Below are 23021 nucleotides of genomic sequence, written 5' to 3'. Positions count from 1 at the left end.
CAAAAGCCACGAACTTATTTCATGAAGTACATTATTTGATACTCTTTCAATATTACACACAAGTTCCTTCACTACCAAGCTGGTGTCATCAGCAAACAGAAATATTTTTGAATCACCTGTATTACTAGAAGGCATATGATTTATACACTCCTGGAAATGGAAAAAAGAACACATTGACACCGGTGTGTCAGACCCACCATACTTGCTCCGGACACTGCGAGAGGGCTGTACAAGCAATGATCACACGCACCGCACAGCGGACACACCAGGAACCGCGGTGTTGGCCGTCGAATGGCGCTAGCTGCGCAGCATTTGTGCATCGCTGCCGTCAGTGTCAGCCAGTTTGCCGTGGCATACGGAGCTCCATCGCAGTCTTTAACACTGGTAGCATGCCGCGACAGCGTGGACGTGAACCGTATGTACAGTTGACGGACTTTGAGCGAGGGCGTATAGTGGGCATGAGGGAGGCCGGGTGGACGTACCGCCGAATTGCTCAACACATCAGATGTGAGGTCTCCACAGTACATCGATGTTGTCGCCAGTGGTCGGCGGAAGGTGCACGTGCCCGTCGACCTGGGACCTGACCGCAGCGACGCACAGATGCACGCCAAGACCGTTGGATCCTATGCAGTGCCATAGGGGACCGCACCGCCACTTCCCAGCAAATTAGGGACACTGTTGCTCCTGGGGTATCGGCGAGGACCAATCGCAACCGTCTCCATGAAGCTGGGCTACGGTCCCGCACACCGTTAGGCCGTCTTCCGCTCATGCCCCCACATCGTTCAGCCGCCTCCAGTGGTGTCGCGACAGGCGTGAATGGAGGGACGAATGGGGACGTGTCGTCTTCAGCGATGAGAGTCGCTTCTGCCTTGGTGCCAATGATGGTCGTATGCGTGTTTGGCGCCGTGCAGGTGAGCGCCACAATCAGGACTGCATATGGCCGAGGCACACAGGGCCAACACCCGGCATCATGGTGTGGGGAGCGATCTCCTACACTGGCCGTACACCTCTGGTGATCGTCGAGGGGACACTGAATAGTGGACGGTACATCCACACCGTCATCGAACCCATCGTTCTACCATTCCTAGACCGGCAAGGGGACTTGCTGTTCCAACAGGACAATGCACGTCCCCATGTATCCCGTGCCACCCAACGTGCTCTAGAAGGTGTAAGTCAACTACCCTGGCCAGCAAGATCTCCGGATCTGTCCCCCATTGAGCATGTTTGGGACTGGATGAAACGTCGTCTCACGCGGTCTGCACGTCCAGCACGAACGCTGGTCCAACTGAGGCGCCAGGTGGAAATGGCATGGCACGCCGTTCCACAGGACTACATGCAGCATCTCTACGATCGTCTCCATGGGAGAATAGCAGCCTGCATTGCTGCGAAAGGTGGATATACACTGTACTAGTGCCGACATTGTGCAAGCTCTGTTGCCTGTATCTATGTGCCTGTGGTTCTGTCACTGTTATCATGTGATGTATCTGACCCCAGGAATGTGTCAATAAAGTTTCCCCTTCCTGGCACAATGAATTCACGGTGTTCTTATTTCAATTTCCAGGAGTGTATAAAGAAGAAACAGCAGTGGCCCCAGCACCGACCCTTGAGGAACGCCCCGATTAACAGTGCCCCATTGGGGCTGAACATCACTACCACTCTAAATATTGCGGAGAATTACCTTCTGCTTTCTGTTCTTAAAGTAAGAGGTGCACCGATTGTAAGCTACTCCCCTTACTCCATAATGGTCCAACTTCTGCAGTAATATTTTGTGATCAACACAGTCAAAAGCCTTCGTTAAATCAAAAATAACACCTAGAGTTCGCAACCTTTTATTTAATCCGTCCAAAACCTCACAGAGAAAAGAGAATATAGCATTTTCAGTTTTTAAACCATTTCTAAAACGAAACTGTACATTTAACAGCAAATTATGTGAATTTAAATGCTCCAGTAACCTTGTACAAACCTCTCGATAACTTAAGCAAACACCGATGGCATTGATATAGGTCGTACGATTCTGACTCCGGAAGCTGAATACCGTGATGTCAAATCCGTGGACCCTGTTGCCTTATTTCTTACCGCTCTGACATTTTTGAAGGTGTTCGACCGGCTTTCTGTTCCAGGTGAAGCCGGTGGGCTCGCAACTCACGCATTTAGGGCATTTTCTAATTTTTGTGCTTGGCTGTCCATGTCCAGCTGGTACCCCTCAGGGAAGTCCGCTGTCAGTGTCGGTGTCGTAAGCGTGGCCGCCCTTGGGCGAGACGATCTCGGTTCAAGCATATGCGTGTGGTGTGATGGCGTTACTCTGTTCTGCTGCTGAGATTTCGTTGCTCAAGGCTACGTCAGATGCCTTTTACCTTGTATCTGGTGCCAACATCAACGAAGAAATGTGTACGTTGATGAAATTACGGTATTTTGATAATTTTGACACTTCGTGTTCGACGATGGACGACAGACGTAAATGTTCGGGATATATAATCGATCGTTCTCGTTGCAAATGGCAACAGTTGGTATTCGGTTACGGAGAAGATACAAGTGAGCATGAGCGTTTCCTCGAGGAATTGGAACTCCCCGATATTCAAGAGAAAGCGTCTGAGTCATTTTCTCGTGCACATTGTTCACTATCTCCCACGCAATCCACACATTCACGTCTGAGTTATTTTACTGTCTGCGACCGGGCAGTCTCGATCCGCCTGTCGACGTGATTCCTGTGAATTAGCATTTAAAACTTGACCTAGAATTCCGGAGAAAATATTCTACAGGGACAGCACCTCACTACCACATTCTTGTTAATGCACGAAATTCCTTCACCAAGGAAGACGAATGGAATATTCCAGAATTTGAAACATGAACAGCAGCTAGCATGAGTTTCTTAGAAGTAGATACCTTAGGGGTTGCGGAACAACTCAAATTGCTTGATACGGGCATGTCTTCAGGCCCAGATTGTATACCGATTAGGTTCCTTTCAAATTACGCTGATACAATAGCTCCCTACTTAGCAATCATATACAACCGCTCGCTCACCGATAGATCTGTTCCTACAGATTGGAAAATTGAGCAGGTCGCACCAGTGTTTAAGAAGGGTATTAGGAGTCATCCATCGAACTACAGACCTATATCATTGACGTCGGTTTGCAGTAGGGTTTTGGAGCATATACTGTATCCAAACATAATGAATCACCACGAGGGGAACGATCTATTGATACGTAATCAGCATGGTTTCAGAAAACATCGTTCTTGTGCAACGCAGCTAGCTCTTTTATTCGCACGAAGTAATGGCCGTTATCGACTGGGGATCTCAAGTTGATTCCGTGTTTCTAGATTTCCGGAAAGCTTTTGACACCGTTCCTCACAAGCGACGTCTAATCAATCTGCGCGCCTATGGCGTATCGTCTCAGTTGTGTGACTGGATTCGTGATTTCCTGTCAGGAAGGTCGCGGCTCGTAGTAATAGATGGCAAATCATCGAGTAAAACTGAAGTGATATCAGGTGTTCCCCAGGGAAGCGTCCTGGGACCTCTGCTGTTGCTGATCTATATAACCTGGGTGACAATCTGAGCAGTTCTCTTAGGTTGCTCGCAGATGATGCTGTAATTTACCGTCTAGTAAGGTCATTCGAGGTCCAGTATCAGTTGCAAAGCGAGTTAGAAAGGATTGCTGTAAGGTGTGGCAGGTGGCAGTTGACGCTAAATAAAGAAAAGTGTGAAGTGATCCACATGAGATCCAAATGAAATCCGTTGGAATTCGATTACTCGATAAATAGTACAATTTTCCACGCTCTCAATTCAACTAAGTACCTGGGTGTTAAAATTACGAACAGCCTCATAGATAATATTGTGGTGAAGGCGAGCCAAAGGTTGCGTTTCATTGGCAGGACACTTAGAAGATGCAACAAGTCCACTTAAGAGACAGCTTACACCACACTCGTTCGTCCTCTGTTAGAATATTACTGCGCGGTGTGGGATCCTTACCAGGTGGGATTGACGGAGGACATCGAAAGGGTGCAGAAAAGGGCAGTTCCTTTTTGTATTATCACGTATAAGGGGAGAGAGTGTGGTAGATATGACACGCGAATTGGGATGGAAGTCATTACAGCAAAGACGTTTTCCGTCGCGGTGAGATCTATTTACGAAATTTCAGTCACCAACTTTCTCTTCCGAATGCGAAAATATTTTGTTGAGCCCAACCTACATAGGTCGGATTCATCATCAAAATAAAATAAGAGAAACCAGAGCTCGAACAGAAAGGTTTAGGTGTTCGTTTTTCCCGCGCGCTGTTAGGGAGAGGAATAGTAGAGAGATAGTATGATTGTGGTTCGATGAACCCCCTGCCAAGCACTTAAATGTGAACTGCAGAGTAGTCATGTAGATGTAGATGGAGGGATTGACTGTACGGCGCCGGCTCAAAGAGCATCGCTGCAGACATCTCATAAGACATTGCGCTTACATCTTAGTCTTTCTTTCCGGCCAGGGCCTGCTCATGGTAACAAGTACTATGGAACCTGTTCTTTACCATTCACGATCCATTTCGTATTGGGGTTAGTGTCACTGACCAATGCAGCCGCTCTAGCGCTGTAGACACGTTGCAACATAGATGTATGTGTCATGGAATTGCAGTTACTAACGGCCCAGATCTAGTAACATTTTATGTCTCTGTACTACTAGTAATATTACATATTATCGGTAACTAATCCACAACTAAATTAAAATAAGCTATAGGAGGTATGTGTAGGCAGCCTCTGCAAGCATTTAACGCTTAAGGTCTACTGCGCGCGAGTGGATGTTAATGTGAACGAACACTGAAACACCATGAAAAATTATTTTATATCCCTTAGGCTACAGAGGTAAAGCGTAAAATTAGGTGATTGTAACCTTTAAGAACATCATACGATAAAATATACGTTGAATCATACAGTACAGTCCGGCCGTGAAATATACGTTGATTAACTTCTCATATTTTGCGTACACGGGCACCTAGAATGCTCTTAATTACGTCATGTTGACTGTATAAATTATTTACTTCACAAGCGCAACTTTCGCCTTTGAACCATTATTAAAATATTTTGCTTAGCACATGTCAGACTTTAAAATCATCCAACATGGTTTCATGTCATCGTTAAAACTACGCATTTTTGCCGTAGAAGTCAAGCAATTGTATTCCTGTAGTGAAAATAATAAGTTTAGAAAATGGAAATTACTAAAATTACTAGAATTATCTGGTTTCACCCAAGGTGAAACTATTCTTAGAAGAAAGTATGAATATACATTAATTTCTATCACACTATCATCATGCTATTTTTGCAACTAACTTTTCGTTTAAAATCAAGAGATATTCATTGTGGTAATGTCGCCTATGAACAGTACCCAAATGTGTCTGCAAAAATACAGTGAACGAAAAGAACGATGGCCATGGCCTCACTGTTAACGATTGTCCAGGCGGACCGCAAGGTAAAGCTAACTTCTACGCAATCGGCGGAAATGTCGGGATTTGGAACAGGGTTTGTACGCCAGGAGGCTTCGAGTTTGGACGGACACGAGAGAGGAAAGCAGAGGAGAGCGGAGGGGTGCGGCGGCATCGGCGGAGTTTGCTGCTCGTGAATTTTTCATGCCCTCCGCCAACACAGTGGCGGATGCCGCTGTTCTGGCGAAGCGCCGCTGATGCTGGGTTCGGCTCGGCACCGCGCCGTGGTTGCGCGGTCGCTGTCTGTGCCGCTCCCTGTCGGCCCGCCTGCGGTCCACACGACAGGTGTTAATATTCTGCAGCGACACGCGCTGCGAAATGCACCACTGCCTGCGCTGCAACCGTCGTTGACATGAGACAAGACAGCTCGTCCACGACTATCACGTGTGTGTCCACATGAGAAATGAAACCATAACTGGCAACCGACCGCCTCGCACACCTCTGCAAAAGCAGGACTGCATACTCAGGTCCTTTTTCAACCGGTTCAGGGCTGCAGCAGGAATATCAACACCAAGGTTTGAACTTCTGACTAAAATTTTTCCCACTGTTGACAAAGGCAACAAAGTCGAAACCGAGGAATTTGCAGATGATAAAATCTATAACACTATCTTGAATTATACAGGGTGAAAAGTATTTAAACTGACTAACTCTGGGAGGTTGTAAGGGACATCAAAACAAATATTTTTTCCTAATTTCATTTTTTCGCATGAGGAGCATTTAAACCGGTAAGAGGAAGATTTCTTTGACAGCAATTTAATTAAACCAACAAACACTTTTCCATTTTTTTTTACCAAGAGTCAACACATTAACACAACCCAATTTCAGTTACAGTAGATTTTCAAAAATGCCTCCATTGTCACGCAAACAAAGGTTACACCGTCGCCGGCCAGAGTGGCCGCGCGGTTCTAGGCGCTGCAGTCTGGAACCACGCGACCGCTACGGTCGCATGTTCGAATCCTACCTCGGGCATGGATGTGTGTGATGTCCTTAGGTTAGTTAGGTTTATGTAGTTATAAGTTCAAGGGGACTGATGACCTGAGAAGTTTAGTCCCATAGTGCTCAGAGCCATTTGAACCATTTGGGTTACACCGTCGGATCATGTTCTGTCTGACACGAGCAAAAACTCCAGGAGTATACTGTCTCAAATGGTTCAAATGGCTCTGAGCACTATTCAACATAACTTATAACTAGTTAAACCTAACTTATTTAAGGATATCACACACATCCATGCCCGAGGCAGGATTCGAACCTGCGACCGTAGCGGTCGCTCGGTTCCAGACTGTAGCGCCTATAACCGCACGGCCACTCCGGCCGGGGGGTATCCTGAATTGTTCCTGCTGCTGCTACTATCCGGGCAACCAGATCCTCTTCTGATGCAACAGGACTCATGTAAATAAGGCTGCGCATCGCTCCCGACACAAAAAAGTCCAGAGGGACTGAGCAGGCATTGGTACAGGACCACTTCTGCCAATCCACGTTTCTGGGAACCATCGGTCCCGGAATCCGGAATCGACGCACATGGCGACTGTAATGTTCCGGCGCCCCGTCAAGCGGAACCACATGCGTTCTTTGCTAGGAAGCGGGACGTCTTCCATCAATTCTGGGAATGGTCTGGCGAGAAAATTGTAACAGTGCCTGCATTTAATGGCCCAGGTAGCAGATACGGTCCAATTAAACAGTCCCCAACAACACCGACCCACACATTAACGAAGAACCGCACCTGATGAGCGCTAGTAACTGTGGCATGTAGCTTATCCGCACTCCAACGTGCGAATTGTGAATGTTGAAGACTCCATCACTACCGAACGTAGCTGCATCGGTAAACAACACAGAGGATGGACATGTAGGATACATTTCGCAATGTTCCAGGTACCACTGCGAAAACTGTGCTCTAGGTGTATAATGAACTGGTTCCAGGTTTTAGACACGCTGTAAGTGAAACGGACATGGGTGTCAAAGTGTCGAAGGACTGATCTTACATTCTTCTGAATCGTCCCCATGTTACGTGGAATTGCAAGAGTGCTGATTGAAGGATCGCGCTCCACATGCTGCAAGACAGCTTCCTCAAATTGCAGCGTTCTTACCGTGCGACGAAGTCCCTGTCCAGGTAATCTGCTAAATGACCTGGTCTCACGTAAACGTTGGTACAGAGCAGCAAAGGTCGCTTGATGCGGCATACGGTGATTAAGATATTTTTGTTGATAAACAAGCTGTGCAGCCCGTCCGTTGTGGTGCGCTACGTAATGTATTCACTCCAGGTGTATCGCCCCATTAGTAAACAAAAACAAAGCACTACTACGCTGGTGGATAGCAGTTGCCTATAACTGAAGAGCGTAATGTGCCCCCTGACAACTGAAGATCGTAATACGGCCTCTAACAAGTGAAGAGCATAATACGGCCTCTACCGTTTAAATAATCCTCATGGGAAAAAATGACATTAGGGAAAAATATCTGTTTCGATGTCATCTACAACCTCCCAGAGTTTGTCGGTTTAAATACTTTTCACCCTGTATGCCATGCCCGGCCTCTGATACAATTATATTAGCAGAACAAGCAGATTTTAGAAAATGACGACCGTTCTGTAATTTAGTCTAAAAGAACTGGTAGAGAAATGGAAAGATTTGAGGTAAGGACGCCGATAGAACTTGTAGATTCTGTAAAATCTCTTAGTGGTTTTAAGTTTCACCTTCAAGAAAAAGTTCATGCGGGAGAACCGCCGTTTGACCAGAAAAATGCAAGTTAATTCGGATGAATAGCAAATACAAAAACACGTTATCTTCAGATAAGCATCCCAGGCGTAGAGAAACAACTGAAGGATTTAGAAGAAAATAAGTCGGCGGGTCCGAATGGAACCCCAGTTCATTTTTGCGAAGGATACTCTACGTCAATGACCTCAGAGCTTGCATTTATCACCAATCTCTCACCCAGCTCATTTTCCCAAGCGACTGTAAAAAAAGCACAGATGACTCCATTGTACAAGAAGGTAAAAAATAGAGACTTTTATCCATAACATGAGATTGCTACAGAATCCTTGAACATATTCTCAGTTCTGTTACAGATAAATTTTCTTGAGACTGAGAAGTTTATAATCGCTAATTGGTATGGCTTTAGAAAGTATCGATCTCGCGACATTCAACTTGCTATTTTCTTACATGACATACTGCAAACTACGGATGAACAGCAAAAGGCAGACTCCACATTTCTACTTTTCCAAAAAATCGTTTGACGCGGTGCCTCATTGCAGGCTTTAAAGAAGGTACAACCTCGTGGAATGGGTTCACAGATATGTTGTTGTTGTTGTTGTCTTCAGTCCTGAGACTGGTTTGATGCAGCTCTCCATGCTACTCTATCCTGTGCAAGCTGCTTCATCTCCCAGTACCTACTGCAACCTACATCATTCTGAATCTGCTTAGTGTACTCATCTCTCGGTCTCCCTCTACGATTTTTACCCTCCACGCTGCCCTCCAATGCAAAATTTGTGATCCCTTGATGCCTCAAAACATGTCCTACCAACCGATCCCTTCTTCTAGTCAAGTTGTGCCACAAACTTCTCTTCTCCCCAATCCTATTCAATACCTCCTCATTAGTTACGTGATCTATCCACCTTATCTTCAGTATTATTCTGTAGCACCACATTTCGAAAGCTTCTATTCTCTTCTTGTCCAAACTAGTTATCGTCCATGTTTCACTTCCATACATGGCTACACTCCAAACAAATACTTTCAGAAACGACTTCCTGATACATAAATCTATATTCGATGTTAACAAATTTCTCTTCTTCAGAAACGCTTTCCTTGCCATTGCCAGTCTACATTTTATATCCTCTCTACTTCGACCATCATCAGTTATTTTACTTCCTAAATAGCAAAACTCCTTTACTACTTTAAGTGTCTCATTTCCTAATCTAATTCCCTCAGCATCACCCGATTTAATTTGACTACATTCCATTATCCTCGTTTTGCTTTTGTTAATGTTCATCTTATATCCTCCTTTCAAGACACTGTCCATTCCGTTCAACTGCTCTTCCAAGTCCTTTGCTGTCTCTGACAGAATTACAATGTCATCGGCGAACCTCAAAGTTTTTACTTCGTCTCCATGAATTTTAATACCTACTCCAAATTTTTCTTTTGTTTCCTTTACTGCTTGCTCAATATACAGATTGAATAACATCGGGGAGAGGCTACAACCCTGTCTCACTCCTTTCCCAACCACTGCTTCCCTTTCATGCCCCTCGACTCTTATTACTGCTATCTGGTTTCTGTACAAATTATAAATAGCCTTTCGCTCCCTGTATTTTACCCCTGCCACCTTTAGAATTTGAAAGAGAGTATTCCAGTCAACATTGTCAAAAGCTTTCTCTAAGTCTACAAATGCTAGAAACGTAGGTTTGCTTTTCCTTAATCTTTCTTCTAAGATAAGTCGTAAGGTCAGTATTGCCTCACGTGTTCCAACATTTCGACGGAATCCAAACTGATCCTCCCCGAGATCTGCATCTACCAGTTTTTCCATTCGTCTGTAAAGAATTCGCGTTAGTATTTTGCAGCCGTGGCTTATTAAACTGATAGTTCGGTAATTTTCACATCTGTCAGCACCTGCTTTCTTTGGGATTGGAATCATTATATTCTTCTTGAAGTCTGAGGGTATTTCGCCTGTCTCATACATCTTGCTCACCAGCTGGTAGAGTTTTGTCGTGAATGGCTCTCCCAAGGCCGTCAGTAGTTCTAATGGAATGTTGTCTACTCCGGGGGCCTTGTTTCGACTCAGGTCTTTCAATGCTCTGTCAAACTCTTCACGCAGTATCGTATCTCCCATTTCGTCTTCATCTACATCTTCTTCTATTTCCATAATATTGTCCTCAAGTACATCGCCCTTGTATAAACTTTCTATATACTCCTTCCACCTTTCTGCCTTCCCTTCTTTGCTTAGAACTGGGCTGCCATCTGAGCTCTTGATATTCATACACGTGGTTCTCTTCTCTCCAAAGGTCTCTTTAATTTTCCTGTAGGCAGTATCTATCTTACCCCTAGTGAGATAAGCTTCTACATCCTTACATTTGTCCTCTAGCCATCCCTGTTTAGCCATTTTGCACTTCCTGTCGATCTCATTTTTGAGACGTTTGTATTCCTTTTTGCCTGCTTCATTTACTACTTTTTTATATTTTCTCCTTTCATCAATTAAATTCAATATTTCTTCTGTTACCCAAGGATTTCTAGCAGCCCTCGTCTTTGTACCTACTTTATCCTCTGCTGCCTTCACTACTACATCCCTCAGAGCTACCCATTCTTCTTCTACTGTATTTCTTTCCCCTATTCCTGTCAATTGTTCCCTTATGCTCTCTTTGAAACTCTGTACAACCTCTGGTTCTTTCAGTTTATCCAGGTCCCATCTCCTTAATTTCCCACCTTTTTGCAGTTTCTTCAGTTTTAATCTACAGGTCATAACCAATAGATTGTGGTCAGAGTCCACATCTGCCCCTGGAAATGTCTTACAACTTTAAACCTGGTTCCTAAATCTCTGTCTTACCATTATATAATCTATCTGATACCTTTTAGTATTTCCAGGGTTCTTCCACGTATACAACCTTCTTTCATGATTCTTAAACCAAGTATTAGCTATGATTAAGTTGTGCTCTGTGCAAAATTCTACTAGGCGGCTTCCTCTTTCATTTCTTAGCCCCAATCCATATTCACCTACTATGTTTCCTTCTCTCCCTTTTCCTACACTCGAATTCCAGTCACCCATTACTATTAAATTTTAGTCTCCCTTCACTATCTGAATAATTTCTTTTATTTCATCGTACATTTCTTCAATTTCTTCATCATCTGCAGAGCTAGTTGGCATATAAACTTGTACTACTGTAGTAGGTGTGGGCTTCGTATCTATCTTGGCCACAATAATGCGTTCATTATGCTGTTTGTAGTAGCTTACTCGCATTCCTATTTTCCTATTCATTATTAAACCTACTGCTGCATTACCCCTATTTGATTTTGTGTTTATAACCCTGTAGTCACCTGACCAGAAGTCTTGTTCCTCCTGCCACCGAACTTCACTAATTCCCACTATATCTAACTTTAACCTATCCATTTCCCTTTTTAAATTTTGTAACCTACCTGCACGATTAAGGGATCTGACATTCCACGCTCCGATCCGTAGAACGCCAGTTTTCTTTCTCCACAGATATGTAAGTGGCTTTAACAGAGACAATGACATCGTCAAGAGTGCCCTAGGGAAGTGTGATAGGACCGCTGTTATTCCACGTGTCAACGAATGATTTGGCGGACCATGTGGATTTCAAATCAGCTGTTTTTTGTTGATGATGCTGTAGTGAATGGTAGAGCATCGAAGTTGATTGACTGCAGGAGGACACAAGACGAATTCGACTAAATTACTGGTTGGTGCAATGAATGGGAGCTAGCTCTAAAAGTAGAAAAATGAATGTTAATGAGGATGAATAGTAAAAACAAAAACGCGTAATAGTCAGATACAGCATCAGTAGTGTCCTACTTGACTCAGTCATGTCCTTTAAACATCTGGGCATAACACTGTAAAACGATTTGGAATGGAACGAGCTTGTGAGGATTGTGCTAGGAAAGATTAATGGTCGACTTCGGTGTACTGGGAGAATTCGGGGAAGGTGTGGTTTATCTGTAAAGGATGACCGAACATAGAACGCTTGTGAGACTTATTGCTGGTACAGCTCGAGTGTTTGGGTTCCATGCCAGCAAGGATTAAAGGAAGCCATCGAAGCCATTCAGAGGCCTGCTGACAGATTTCGTAATGGTAGGTTCCAACAACACACAAGTGTTATGGAGATGTTCGAGAAATCAAATGGGCATCCCTGGAGTATAGGCTACATCCTTTTCGAGAAACTCTTTTCGGAAAATTTAGAGAACCGGCATTTGAATCTGACTGCAGAACGATTCTGTAGCCTCCATCATATATTGTGCGGAAGCACCACATAGATAAGGTTGGAAAAACTAGGGCTCATACGGAGGCAAATAGACAGTCGTTTTTCTTTCGTTCTGTTGGCTAGCAGAAAAAATAAGAGAATGACTGGCAGTACTACGGGGTACTCTCCGACATGCGCTGTAAGTTGGCTTGCGGAGTATCGACGTGGATGTAGATCAAAAGTCTCTGAGAAAGTCATTTGATATCGTTGTGGTAGATCATGAAAAAAAGGGACTTCCTCATTGCATCTAACACTGTAAGAAAAACAAAAATTTTAACAGAGTGGTGATAAATTGTCCAAACAGTTGACAACAACACAGGGAAGGGCCACAGGATGAGGTCTGTTTCCAGAAATATGATCTAGTCTGGATTATGAAATAAAATATGCAGCTCATCAAACATTAACTCATTTACTGGCTTTACTTGTTGGCCTTAATATATAACATCACCTCCACCAATAAATTATAGGTTATGACTGCGGTGTCACCGCTAGACACCACACTTGCTACGTGGTAACCTTTAAATCGGCCGCGGTCCGGTAGTATACGTCGGATCCGCGTGTCGCCACTATCAGTGATTGCAGACCGAGCGCCGCCACACGGCAGGTCTAGAGAGACTCCCTAGCACTCGCCCCAGTTGTACAGCCGACTTTGCTAGCGATGGTTCACTGACCACACACGCTCTCATTTGCAAGACGACAGTGTAGCATAGCCTTCAGCTACGTCATTTGCTACGACCTAGCAAGGCGCCATATTCTTCAAGAATGTATTCTGAACTGATAATATTGTTCAAATGGCTCTGAGCACTATGGGACTTAACTTCTGAGGTCATCAGTCTCCTAGAACTTAGAACTACTTAAACCTAACTAACCTAAGTACATCACACAACACCCAGCAATCACGAGGCAGAGAAAATCCCTGACGCCGCCGGGAATCGAACCCGGGAACCCGGGCGTGGGAAGCGAGAACGCTACCGCACGACCACGAGATGCGGGCTGATAATATTGTGAATCATGTACCGTCAAGAGCGACGTTCATCATAAATGGATTAAAGTTAAGTATCCAACTAATTACGTCCGCTTTCTGAATTCTAATTCCTTGTTATGTTCCTTTATGTGATCTATAAAATTCGAATTAGAAACGTCACTGAGATTAAAATTCAATTTGAAAGGATATCAGTTACATGACTCAACAGGAACAGCAACATCAGTGAATCGTGTCATCGTTCCAAGTATTTTATTTAATTAACGTGTATGAACCTACGTTCATGTCTTATGTCACTGTTGTACTGGTTAAATGATCAGAAGCCCCAGTCTGTTGGCGTTGTCTTACAGCTTTTGTTTTGAGTCTCGTTAATGGCTGTTATACTCTCGCCATCGCGTCGAGTCCATCTGGATTGATTCACATCCCCTACCATGTGCCCCTCTATATGTTTCGAAAACCTGTAAAATATTGCTGCCATAGCACCGTATGTTGCGCCAGTACACAACCATGTGTATGAAACATCTGTAAGCAGCTCTCAAGTGGACGGCCGTGTGTGACAGTGAGACGGCGGTGTCTGGGCCGTATCACCAGCTGCGATGGCTGGCAGGGCGGGAGATATGAGAGCTGCACGAGCTGTCCACTCGGAGACCTCGTGTTTCCTCACTGATACGTATACGGTCGTGAGGCTCTATAACAAATAAATCGGCGACTCCCCGTTCTAATCAGTTATGGTCATCCGAAACCACATGGTCAATGTTGGCCAGCACGTTCTAATGCGAAAAGATAATCGGCTCTCTCCAAGTGTAAAATGAAATTCTCTATGTGAGGTTTCCGCAAAATAGCCATACAGTTAACTTCTAGTAATAAAATTCATTTCTTAACAAGTATTCTTAAGGTCACAAAATTTTAACCCAAGCAATTTCTACAGCAGGTTTTCGGACTCCCCTCGCCATAAATATTTTATTGGTGTAACAAAAAAGTTAACACCACTTCGCACATTGTGCGTATTAGTATGCTTTTACCATACCATTTAGCTACCTTCTGATAGGCGTGTTTTTTCACTGATACTGGGAATTTCATGTCTCAACGGTTATTGTTAAAAGACTATCATATTGTCTTTGTCAAGCATTTTCAGCGCCATGACTTCTTTTTACATCTTAACACTCCGTCGTAATACGACACGCCACGGGGTTATGATATTTAGACGGGGCGATACTGTAGACTATCCCGACCCGTTTTATCAAAATGGTTCAAATGGCTCTAAGCACTATGCGACTTAACAGCTGCGGTCATCAGTCCCCTAGAACTTAGAACTACTGAAACCTAATTAACCTAAGGACATCACACACATTCATGCCCGATGCAGGATTCGAACTTGCAAATGTAGCAGTCGGGCAGTTCCGGACTGAGCGCCTAGGACCGGTTTTATCCCAGTATCAGGAACAGTATCCAGACAGGCGACAGCCATGTAATTGACATAAGTTCCCTCTCAGAGCTTTGGGACACTGTTAGTAAACTGACTCATACTGTAAAATATACAAGGGAGAACTGGCACATGAATTACACTTTTTGTTGGACAATGATACACCTTACATCTGACATACTTATCCAAGTGTCTCCAATCTTTCTTTATGTAATTAGCAGGGTAGTCATACAGCTTTTGGAGGTCTCTCTATGTTAATCCTATGTACTAATTAAAAGCTCGTAAATGGTTCAGAGACGTTGCCTTAAAACGTCTGTTACACCATTCGAAGCAACTAAATTAACAGGAGATATCAAAATGGAAATCGGGGAAGTAACAATTTCTAGTATGTAGTCCAATGAAAAAGATTGACATACAGGGTGATTAAGCTCCCTCTACCAATGTCGTTTTATGCTGCTCTACATGACGGAACAATGTTGTGGGTCACTTCACTCTGAAGATGTAACGCGCAATGTCAAAACGTTGTATAGTAACTGGAAAATGGTATGAAGACACCAGATACCTAAAATTTAGTTTCTGAAATTACTATAAACGGAATAATCTACAGAGACATGAAAAACCAGTATGACTACTCCTACGTTTAAAGAAAGAAATACTGGTACCACTCGGACAAGTACGTCAAAAATACCGTGTAACTCATGGACAGTCCTCACATGTAGTTTTTATCGTATGGTTCACTTTGCTAACAATCGTCCAATACTCTGAAAGGGAACTTGTATCATTTACGTGGCTGTCAGCTGTCTGGATACCGATCGTGTATGAAACCGATCATTATTGGCGCTTAATAACTGTGTTGCAAATACTCTTTCCGAACTATACTTGAAGCTTACAGTAAAAGCATGAAATTTGTGGCGTTCTTCATTTCAGCTACGAAAGATTTTGTAGTCTGATATTTAGTATGCGTTTGTACTTAGAGGCTGATAATATTTCTCAGAAAGAGATTGCATATAAATGCCCGACTGAGCACATATTTCCTTAGTGTAGCACAGTTTTAATACTGGTTGGTGTACTAAAACACATTTATTTTGCATTGCGAGGCTGCGGGTGGCTCCTGACACCAATTCGTGAACTGTACAGCTGCAGTTCTCAGAAAATGAACGGCAGTTTACTTTCCCTAAAAGCATACCCGGCCACTCAGAATTGTTATATTGGCAGATTGGCTGATGTGTGGCATGGAGAATAACGTGTTGGGAGGCGCTGTGCCGTGTGCCTCACGGCAGCTTGTTGTACGTACTGCAGCATGCTGTCACTGCAGTAAGCAATCACTGACTCAGGTAGTCACATTGCCAAACTCGATACAAGCACAGCTCCAAGACACAGGTTGTCAGGATTTGCATAAATACCCCGCAATTCGACCCATCCCGACACCTCTGACATTAGTTCCCAGAGAAGTAAACTGATTCTGAAATAGCGCGCAATATATCTGCTTCGATGAACGACCTTGGTAATTGATTCAGTGGCCGCTTCCTTGCAGCTTGCATGAGGCAGAAGTTACGTGCCTGGCACAACGTCTCAGTCACTTTCCCTACACTGTCCTCTTTCCCACCCTGTACGCTGTTCACAGGATGGTAGCCATTATGTGAAGTAATGAGACCCCATGTTGGCATGCTTCTCGAGACGTCCAGCTGAGTCACCCTGACCTCACTCAACTACTCTCAGTTTAACTTTAACGCAACATCTACTGTACATACTGGATCTATCAATTTAGGGATATCATCCCGATGACCTGCTCATTGGGTAATTTTCAACTACTAACAGATAATACATATTACTGTGACTCAAGTTAGATAGTTAGCTGTAAGGCAATGCAAATGAAATTTGCTATTGTTCTTTCGTCTGTCACGGAGTAATTGACTATATTCCTTGCACCAGATATTCGGGAAGCAGAACTGAGACGCTATTGCGTTAAAATTCGTTATCATGTTCTGTATTCATTGCGCGATCGAGTTTAGCATGTACATTGCCTGAAAAAAGCGAAACAAGTGGAGCACCCATAAAACATGTTAGGATGTCAATGTAACTTCGTTCACGTACACATCATCGGCGAGTACGTAAATGATTACAGTTCCAATGCTTTATGACAGAATGGCGACCAGAGTACGTCAGCGTTGTTCGTGATAGTGTTGCTTGAGAGGGTATCCAAGGGGTGTTAACAGCGTCAGATGTCGAGTGATCACTGTGAAGGACACGGAGATGATGCATACCAGTGTGAGACAGTTTTATCAGTATCTGACAGAGTTTGGATGAGACCTCATTATGAGTCTGCTTTTGGACGGCTGACGGCCAGTGTGGAAGAGCGGTTCTAGGCGCTTCAGTCTGGAACTGCGCGACCGCTACGGACGCAGGCTCGAATCTTGCCTCGGGCATGGATGTGTGTGATGTCCTTAGGTTATTTAGGTTTAAGTAGTTCAAAGATCTATGGGACTGATGACCTCAGATGTTAAGCCCCATAGTGCTCAGAGCCATTTGATTTTGGACGGCTGGTCGCATCGTGCATTGTCCAGATTTGTGGCTATGTGCATGTGACAGTGGGACGATGTCGGACTGCATGGGAACTTGATGGCAGACTGTGCTCGCCAAGGTTTCGGTTTACCACGTCTGCCCTCCAGAAGGAAAGACCTAACCTAACCCAGTCTTCACAACTGGTGGTTTGAACAGTCTTCTGTGCAAAGAATATGGCGAATATTAAACCAAAGAAAGATGACTCTACTGAGTTATGGTAAAAATCAGGTTCGTCGTACCCCTAAAATCCAGTACTGGTTGTCCACATAATAGAGTTATTTACATGGGTGACTAGTTTCGGCAATTGAAATTTTCATCTTCAGATTTGGAAGTGGAATAAATAACTTTCTAACATCTGAACAGCCTAACAATCGACATTCGTTATAAACTACGATGACATCACTTCACGTCATAGCTGGGGATGAGGAGCAAGGCAATCTGTAAAGCGGCGGCACTGTGTCCGACTTCGGCTACCTTGGCCCATCCGCCAAAGAGATTAACAGCAACAACAACACCAGCCACAGAAAGCCGTGAAGGCTCGCCGAGTGGCCGGACAGGCCGACTTCGATGCGCCTGATAGAGAGCGAACCATTGCGACCTGGAAGCGAGTGTCGCCTCTGGTCACCACTACGTTCGCGCAGGCGCAGATACTACGAGCGGCTTTATTTAAAAGAGCACGCAGGACAATACAGCCAGCTCATCTCATTTCACTATGCAACGCTATTATTGACGTATGATCGAGAGCTACACCCAAGCTCCGAATTTTTTAACCTCCATCTGGAGTTTGTATCGCTCACAGTCTATGCCTAGCCGGACTACTTGGAAAATCTTTGTAGGAAAGAAACTTAGTTTGTGAATTGGACTAGTAATATTCTCCAGGTGTGAATAATAAACAAATGTCAGTAATTGATTCTGTGTTGTTTCAGTCACGAAACAGATAATGGTGGAGTCTTATATCTCATGCATATGACCAAATTGTTCAAGTGATAGTTCAACAGATGACTGACAAGAGAAAAGGAACTAATGAAGCTCAAAACGCAGACCTACAAGGCGATCATGGCTCAAATACAAACCATAATGGCATAAATCCTGTTGCAGCAACTGCAGCTGCTACCATCGCCGTTTCCTTGGGATCAAAAACATTTTCGCCAACACTTCACAGCTCATCAGATCACTTGTTCTCTTATGGTGCATGCTTTACGTGTAGAATATGCTGGGTAATTCTGCCCTATTGACAGTGCCTATAGCATTAAATTTTATCGAAATGTGCTCGTTGTTCAGTGCTTGTAACAGGCAGCGCTGTCTTATCCTTTCGGCACTGGTCGAATTTTATCAGTGCAAGAGGATTCACCCGTACAGGGCGTGCTTGGCCGAACTCTACGGGCTTTGTAGAAAATGTGATTTTGGGAGCGCCACAGTAGAGAGTCGCTGACGACTAGATGCGAGACACGATTATTAGAACGGCCCTGCATAAACAACAGTTGATACCACGTTAGAACAGGTACTCGAGCTCGTACAATCACATGAGGTTTCGATAGCAGGCGGGAAAAGGTTTGAAGTTAACGCTGTGGAAATGTTATAAATGGTTGAGATTGTTTGGAAAATTTAGTTCACTAACAACATTTATTCTCAAAGGGAAAAAAAACCAGGCCTAAATTATGCTAAACAAGTTACTGATTGAATACCGTAAACAACTAACAGGTTGTTTAAGACCACAATAGACAATGATCCTGGCCCTAGAAATGCGGATAACGCTATCTGAAATGATCTGACGCTCAGCAGACTTTGATTGTTCAAATCTTCAGAAGTTTCTCTATATAGGTGCAGCCGAGAGCAAGTGGCAACAGAAATATGTACGCTCTGACAAGGTCAGAGCAGCAGTAAGGTACACTGTTAGCTTCGTGAAGCGATGTAACTAGCAGCTGGTGAGACGTGTGCCGTGGACGTGAGACTTCAATCGGCGCCGGTGAATGAGTCGCGACCATGAAATAAATGAAAAAAACTCATAGTCTAGCTATCAGGTAGATGGATCGCCATTTACTCTCTCCCAGAGCCCTGAAATCATGGTAGCTTTCGTGTGTGACACCCGTTCGCTGATCGTACGAATGACCAATTTGGCTCACTTACACGACAGTGCGCACAAGGATACCGAACGTCGAGATTGGTGAACCATAAACGAATAAGTGTGCCCTCGGCAAACGAGAAGTCCGAGACATACTAAGTCCCAGTCTCAGTACAGGTCGCAAGCACCAACCACACATGCCCGAGCTTCATCGAGAAGTCTCCTTACCAGACCACAGTCCAGCACCCGACTGCCTTGCACCTCTCCAGAATAAAAATTCCTTTCTACCGCAAAATGCACCAACGACACTGCTATCACACTGTCTTGAGCCTATTGCAGGGCTCTAGAGATGCTAAATCTCTCCTTCAAACGGCAGCAAGAACTCATGGCGAGCGAGGGAAACCTGCATCCCTGTAAAAAAAAAAAGAAATCGTCTGTTTCTAGCTATTTTAAGTTTTTGCAGAGGGAGAAGATATCTTTCTCTGAAGACGTGTCACTTCCAGTGGTAACAAGTGAACAGATACAATCTTAAAGATCTTTATCTAAATCGCCTCTCCTATGGAGCATGTTAATTCTGCCTATGAGGTGTAATAAAGAATGTATTTCTAAACGTTTCTTAGATGTCAGAATTTCTTTTACAACCGAGGTGGCTAATGGAAGTGAGTCACAGACCTATTTGCAGTATCGGCGAACATGAAAACTTGTGAATTTTTATTACCCATCACTCTGAACACTATTCCTGGTTTATGACTCCACTGTGTAGATGCTTCCCTTCAGTCTGTTGCCCCAGCTCAGCCTTGGGGTACCGCCAGTGCAGGTATAGTGACATTGTCCTGCTGGAGAGCTGTCTTGACTAGGTACTTCTCTGTATGCCCTGTACTGCTGAGGGCCTGTCTGGCAAGATTTACTGAGGGATGGGCTCATCGCCAATTGCTTTCAACTTCTAACATGTCGTTTCTATGAACCAAGAACCATAAAAATACCTCATGCTTTTAGCGCCCTACCAGGCTCCATCAGCGTCTTCTCAAGCCATTAACTTTGTATAGTCTCAATCAAGGTGCATAAGTTTGTAAAATAAAATATTTAATAATTTTCCATGTACGAAAAATAGGTGAGAGAGTAAGTTGTCCATTCCCCTTACCCTCTACACACTGTTGATTTATGTATGGGTATTTTCTCACTTTAATATTGGTTAGTGTGAAAGGAACCAGAAGAAATAATTGAAGACAGTAGGAGAATCTCATCCTTAATCCATATAACTAATATATATATATATATATATATATATATATATATATATATATATATATATATATATATAATTGGGGACAAGAAGAGTTTGTGGCACAACTTGACTAGAAGAAGAAATCGGTTTGTAGGACATGTTCTGAGGCATCAAGGGATCATCAATTAAGTACTGGAGGGCAGCATGGAGGGTAAAAATCGTAGAGGGAGATCAAGAGATGAATACACTAAGCAGATTCAGAAGGATGTAAGCTGCAGCAGGTACTGGGAGATGAAGAGGCTTGCACAGGATACAGTAGCATAGAGGGCTGCATCAAACCAGTCTCAGGACTGAAGACTGTGTGTGTGTGTGTGTGTGTGTGTGTGTGTGTTTGTGTCAGGATTGCCATGGCTAAAACACATCCTACCTTGACCTCATTTATTACAGGGGTCATTCACTCGCAAGAAGCTGCAAGTCAGCAAGAGTACATGAAACGTTTCTGTGAGTAGTTTGAGTTATGGTAGATGCAGGCGTCATTGCTACGTCATAGACTTCCAATAAATATTTTATACACGGTTAAAACGCCTTGCAGCAAAGAAATATACCCATTCACAACATATCCTGAGTTCAGAGATGTCTAATGTCGATAATCATATACAATATCCTGGTGTGTAAACTGTTCTCTGCTCATTGCTTTACCCCTGCTATGTCACTCATTTTCTCATCTTCATCAAACATATACACTCTCAAATTCGCAATGAACAAGGAAATCAGATGTGCAATATGTTTGTCTTATTTCCAGTACTTATTTGTGTATTATTTTATATGACATGAAAACAAATACAGGCACATAATCAGAGCATTAATGGATGTGCAGAACAACATGTACATTGCAATCAAGACCGTTCAATTGATACATACAATAACACAAAAAGATATCACATAATGGTATTAGAGAAAGATATCCTATCACTCCATCCACAAGGGCCCCTGGCGAGACAAAATATAGAATGGAAAACATTGCACTTATGCACTCGCACAAACTGTGATTGTTAGAATCGAAGAACAGCAATTTGTGCCTGAGTGGAATGGCCTGTCACTCAGAGCATGATGTGGTAGAAGTGGCAGCAGACATCTCTGGCGTTTCCTCTTGTCTAACAGCATCTGTTGTCTTGGCAGCAGCTGGCATCTTTGGGCAGCTTACGGACCGCAGCTGGACTCTTGGCTTCATCCTGGTCAGGCAGTAGTTAGCCGTCAGCGACAGACATGACAGCATTGCATTTGACTCACAATCTGAACCCTGGCACAGAAATCCGTTCAGCGTTGGTGGGACATGATGCAGCTCTGTTCTTCCCGTTCACCTATGCATCGGATCACGCCTACTGGTGTGGGACATCACATTAGCCCCCTTTAGTTGATGGGACACATCCCTCTCGGCACTCCAGTGAGTTGGTTAGGCTTAGCGCACACACGACTCGCTTGACCCTTCAATAGTGGTCTGTTGGGTCGTTTGTCGCTAGGGTGTGACTGCCAGTGTGTGGTGACATCCCACTATCTGTGCTGGCTTGTGCTGCTGGCTTGTGACATCCTGCTGTCTGCACCAGTAGACGACTGGGCTGTATGATGTAGGCGCGTCTGCTCGCCGCGGCCCAGTGGTGTCCCAGTGGGGGTACTCCACACCTGGGCTGCCACAGCTGAGAGTCATTATGGCTGCCCACTCCCTTTGCCCTCTCTGGCTGGCGTGGGCTGAGACATCTAGTCTGTCGTGTTGGTGGTTCTGGACTCTGCACAATCCTCAAGAATGGTCAAGTTTCATAATCTCTCACAAATACCATTACATCGATATAAACTATTTACATAAAAAGAACATAATGATGAATAGAATTTTTTATAATATATTTATTTATTTATTTTCCTACTAAGGACGCAAATCCATTAATAAATTTATAAATTTAATTCAACAATAAATTTACGTAAAAATGTTGTTTGTGCCTAAATTATGTGGTGTTAGGTGTCTTTGTTTGTTTGTGCATGTGTTTCTATTAGTTTATTGGTTAGTTTTACTCCTGTCATACACACTGATTTTTTACACTGGTACTGCGTCTAAGCCCCCACCAAACGCGCAGGATTCTGTCAACACTAAATATTAACTTATTATACTACCTTTGCTAATACTACTGATATGAATTTTCGTGCATTTTATTCCTTGTATACTCCTCTTTTGTTTTTTGATGTCCAGCGGTGTTGTCTGCTGACACTGAAGTAGCCAGGAAGTGCATCTACTGACTAAGGTGCTGGTGATTTGCCCGAAAACTTTCAAGTGGCATTTCATGATAGTGTACACGTAACTGTATGTAGTACT

The sequence above is a fragment of the Schistocerca gregaria genome, chromosome 7, assembly GCF_023897955.1.
Source record: "Schistocerca gregaria isolate iqSchGreg1 chromosome 7, iqSchGreg1.2, whole genome shotgun sequence".
Lineage (NCBI taxonomy): Eukaryota > Metazoa > Arthropoda > Insecta > Orthoptera > Acrididae > Schistocerca > Schistocerca gregaria.
The sequence above is the reverse complement of the archived record's forward strand: the minus strand, read 5'-3'. Positions refer to the sequence as shown.